This window comes from Venturia canescens, unplaced genomic scaffold (assembly GCF_019457755.1).
Source record: "Venturia canescens isolate UGA unplaced genomic scaffold, ASM1945775v1 PGA_scaffold_31__1_contigs__length_84870, whole genome shotgun sequence".
In the NCBI taxonomy this organism is placed as follows: Eukaryota; Metazoa; Arthropoda; class Insecta; order Hymenoptera; family Ichneumonidae; genus Venturia; species Venturia canescens.
In genome coordinates, this window is record NW_025108597.1 from 40,001 (window position 1) to 45,000 (window position 5,000).

A 5,000-nucleotide genomic window follows, 5' to 3' on the forward strand; every position below is an offset into this window, starting at 1 on the left:
GCACGACCGACGAAAAAAAGTCAGCACAATTACAGAGTCTCTGGGCACAAAACCGCGATGCTTCGTCTACGTAGGCTATCGGGAGAAAGGCGAATTTGGGATCGTCCGAATATCTCGAAAGTTGCGTATCTTGTGAGTTTACTCGTCGCTCTTGACGCGTGTTGCGGTCGAACGGGTAAACGGCGGGCTTGGATGCTCGCTCGAATCTTGAGTCCAATCCCACCGGATCGTCCACGTGTGCGTAACATTTGGTTTAACGAAATTCCCACTGTCCCTATCTCCGACGACGAAGAACCATAATTTCCTTTAGATATCGTCAACGCAAGCATGAGCGAGCTACGTAAAATCTCTCGGTCGGTGGACGCCCGGTGCGGGCGTCGCACGACCGACGAAAAATTTCGCCCAATTTCAAGGTACCTGGGCACGTAGCTGCGCATTTTCCTCGACGCACGCCATCGAGGGAACGAACGTCGTCGGGAGACGTAGCGAAACTCGTCACGTAGGGTCTAACGGGGAAACGAGAAATCCTCGGTCGGTGGACGCCCGGTGCGGGCGTCGCACGACCGACGAAAAAAAGTCAGCACAATTACAGAGTCTCTGGGCACAAAACCGCGACGCTTCGTCTACGTAGGCTATCGGGAGAAAGGCGAATTTGGGATCGTCCGAATATCTCGAAAGTTGCGTATCTTGTGAGTTTACTCGTCGCTCTTGACGCGTGTTGCGGTCGAACGGGTAAACGGCGGGCTTGGATGCTCGCTCGAATCTTGAGTCCAATCCCACCGGATCGTCCACGTGTGCGTAACATTTGGATTAACGAAATTCCCACTGTCCCTATCTCCGACGACGAAGAACCATAATTTCCTTTAGATATCGTCAACGCAAGCATGAGCGAGCTACGTAAAATCTCTCGGTCGGTGGACGCCCGGTGCGGGCGTCGCACGACCGACGAAATATTTCGCCCAATTTCAAGGTACCTGGGCACGTAGCTGCGCATTTTCCTCGACGCACGCCATCGAGGGAACGAACGTCGTCGGGAGACGTAGCGAAACTCGTCACGTAGGGTCTAACGGGGAAACGAGAAATCCTCGGTCGGTGGACGCCCGGTGCGGGCGTCGCACGACCGACGAAAAAAAGTCAGCACAATTACAGAGTCTCTGGGCACAAAACCGCGATGCTTCGTCTACGTAGGCTATCGGGAGAAAGGCGAATTTGGGATCGTCCGAATATCTCGAAAGTTGCGTATCTTGTGAGTTTACTCGTCGCTCTTGACGCGTGTTGCGGTCGAACGGGTAAACGGCGGGCTTGGATGCTCGCTCGAATCTTGAGTCCAATCCCACCGGATCGTCCACGTGTGCGTAACATTTGGTTTAACGAAATTCCCACTGTCCCTATCTCCGACGACGAAGAACCATAATTTCCTTTAGATATCGTCAACGCAAGCATGAGCGAGCTACGTAAAATCTCTCGGTCGGTGGACGCCCGGTGCGGGCGTCGCACGACCGACGAAAAATTTCGCCCAATTTCAAGGTACCTGGGCACGTAGCTGCGCATTTTCCTCGACGCACGCCATCGAGGGAACGAACGTCGTCGGGAGACGTAGCGAAACTCGTCACGTAGGGTCTAACGGGGAAACGAGAAATCCTCGGTCGGTGGACGCCCGGTGCGGGCGTCGCACGACCGACGAAAAAAAGTCAGCACAATTACAGAGTCTCTGGGCACAAAACCGCGATGCTTCGTCTACGTAGGCTATCGGGAGAAAGGCGAATTTGGGATCGTCCGAATATCTCGAAAGTTGCGTATCTTGTGAGTTTACTCGTCGCTCTTGACGCGTGTTGCGGTCGAACGGGTAAACGGCGGGCTTGGATGCTCGCTCGAATCTTGAGTCCAATCCCACCGGATCGTCCACGTGTGCGTAACATTTGGTTTAACGAAATTCCCACTGTCCCTATCTCCGACGACGAAGAACCATAATTTCCTTTAGATATCGTCAACGCAAGCATGAGCGAGCTACGTAAAATCTCTCGGTCGGTGGACGCCCGGTGCGGGCGTCGCACGACCGACGAAAAATTTCGCCCAATTTCAAGGTACCTGGGCACGTAGCTGCGCATTTTCCTCGACGCACGCCATCGAGGGAACGAACGTCGTCGGGAGACGTAGCGAAACTCGTCACGTAGGGTCTAACGGGGAAACGAGAAATCCTCGGTCGGTGGACGCCCGGTGCGGGCGTCGCACGACCGACGAAAAAAAGTCAGCACAATTACAGAGTCTCTGGGCACAAAACCGCGACGCTTCGTCTACGTAGGCTATCGGGAGAAAGGCGAATTTGGGATCGTCCGAATATCTCGAAAGTTGCGTATCTTGTGAGTTTACTCGTCGCTCTTGACGCGTGTTGCGGTCGAACGGGTAAACGGCGGGCTTGGATGCTCGCTCGAATCTTGAGTCCAATCCCACCGGATCGTCCACGTGTGCGTAACATTTGGATTAACGAAATTCCCACTGTCCCTATCTCCGACGACGAAGAACCATAATTTCCTTTAGATATCGTCAACGCAAGCATGAGCGAGCTACGTAAAATCTCTCGGTCGGTGGACGCCCGGTGCGGGCGTCGCACGACCGACGAAATATTTCGCCCAATTTCAAGGTACCTGGGCACGTAGCTGCGCATTTTCCTCGACGCACGCCATCGAGGGAACGAACGTCGTCGGGAGACGTAGCGAAACTCGTCACGTAGGGTCTAACGGGGAAACGAGAAATCCTCGGTCGGTGGACGCCCGGTGCGGGCGTCGCACGACCGACGAAAAAAAGTCAGCACAATTACAGAGTCTCTGGGCACAAAACCGCGATGCTTCGTCTACGTAGGCTATCGGGAGAAAGGCGAATTTGGGATCGTCCGAATATCTCGAAAGTTGCGTATCTTGTGAGTTTACTCGTCGCTCTTGACGCGTGTTGCGGTCGAACGGGTAAACGGCGGGCTTGGATGCTCGCTCGAATCTTGAGTCCAATCCCACCGGATCGTCCACGTGTGCGTAACATTTGGTTTAACGAAATTCCCACTGTCCCTATCTCCGACGACGAAGAACCATAATTTCCTTTAGATATCGTCAACGCAAGCATGAGCGAGCTACGTAAAATCTCTCGGTCGGTGGACGCCCGGTGCGGGCGTCGCACGACCGACGAAAAATTTCGCCCAATTTCAAGGTACCTGGGCACGTAGCTGCGCATTTTCCTCGACGCACGCCATCGAGGGAACGAACGTCGTCGGGAGACGTAGCGAAACTCGTCACGTAGGGTCTAACGGGGAAACGAGAAATCCTCGGTCGGTGGACGCCCGGTGCGGGCGTCGCACGACCGACGAAAAAAAGTCAGCACAATTACAGAGTCTCTGGGCACAAAACCGCGACGCTTCGTCTACGTAGGCTATCGGGAGAAAGGCGAATTTGGGATCGTCCGAATATCTCGAAAGTTGCGTATCTTGTGAGTTTACTCGTCGCTCTTGACGCGTGTTGCGGTCGAACGGGTAAACGGCGGGCTTGGATGCTCGCTCGAATCTTGAGTCCAATCCCACCGGATCGTCCACGTGTGCGTAACATTTGGATTAACGAAATTCCCACTGTCCCTATCTCCGACGACGAAGAACCATAATTTCCTTTAGATATCGTCAACGCAAGCATGAGCGAGCTACGTAAAATCTCTCGGTCGGTGGACGCCCGGTGCGGGCGTCGCACGACCGACGAAATATTTCGCCCAATTTCAAGGTACCTGGGCACGTAGCTGCGCATTTTCCTCGACGCACGCCATCGAGGGAACGAACGTCGTCGGGAGACGTAGCGAAACTCGTCTCGTAGGGTCTAACGGGGAAACGAGAAATCCTCGGTCGGTGGACGCCCCGTGCGGGCGTCGCACGACCGACGAAAAAATGTTTCATTTTCTCAGAATATTATCTTCGATAACTCCAACAGCTCTGCTAATGTATATTTTTGTACCCATTCGTCGTGCTTCGTCAAACGCGGACAGAAGCGAGCATAATCATTACAAATCTATTTATATCTGTCTTCCCCATGTATATTGATTTCAAGTTCTTCATTTCGATATTGTTGAATTATTATATTGTTCATATTGACAAAACGTAGATTAAAAATTGTCAAACTGTCCGAAGAACTTTGTTAACTCATCCTCCCTGCTCGTCAAGAGTGGAGCTTCGAGTTTTTCCCCCTTTACCGCCATGCTTAAGACCGCTCGGCTGCAGGCCAAGTTACGGCGCCCTCGTACTAGTATCAGAGAGTAAAAGGTCGTCGTCGTCGTCGTCGACGACGACGAGTACAAAGTCAATGAGTTTTGTACTATGGGTATGTTTTCGTAAACATTTCTCCATGCCTTATACTGGATGCTATTAAATTTTTTTGTTTTCTCTCGTTCGGAGTGAAAAATATTTCGAAAAATTCGCCCAACGCAGCATGACCACGGGTCGGTGTCTATGACCGAATGGCCCTTTACGTGGTCGACGCCATAGGCGGTTTTAAACGAAAAATACGCGTTCTTCGTGAACGCAAATTTTACCGAGCATCGACTCACCCGTTACCGGGCGAGAACACACAACGAGAAACGTATGTTTCATACGATAGTGTCTCTGACGGGGGAAACAAAGTTTTTTCCGAGGCACTTCGAGTCGCTTTGTGAATGAATATTCCTAGCGTCGAGTATCTAAAAGTTGAGAGTGTTTGAAACGTAGCCGAATGCGGGTTAGCATTTTCATGATTGATTTTGTAATCCGTGGAAACTCTCTTATACGAGCGGGTTTCCGAAATAACAATACGGAAAGACAAGAGTGTTTGTCTTAAGAAAAGTAAAAGGGTCGTGATTCGCTGTTAATGCGGCGGATCGCACTCTACGAGAGCTCTCTCCGAGCTCATGGGCGTATTTGTATACGTTACACGAAGCTCCCTGGTTGATCCTGCCAGTAGTCATATGCTTGTCTCAAAGATTAAGCCATGCATGTCTCA

At 51.9% G+C, this 5,000-nt stretch overlaps 1 non-coding gene across 1 annotated transcript in view; it reads left to right on the forward strand.

Moving 5' to 3' along the window:
* Positions 1-4,938: 4,938 nt before the first annotated feature.
* Positions 4,939-5,000, forward strand: part of LOC122418674 (small subunit ribosomal RNA) — a 1,914-nt gene continuing 1,852 nt past the window's right edge. Inside the window, exon 1 of the ribosomal RNA XR_006262587.1 lies at positions 4,939-5,000. This exon is cut by the window's right edge and continues 1,852 nt beyond it. This is a non-coding gene — a ribosomal RNA (small subunit ribosomal RNA).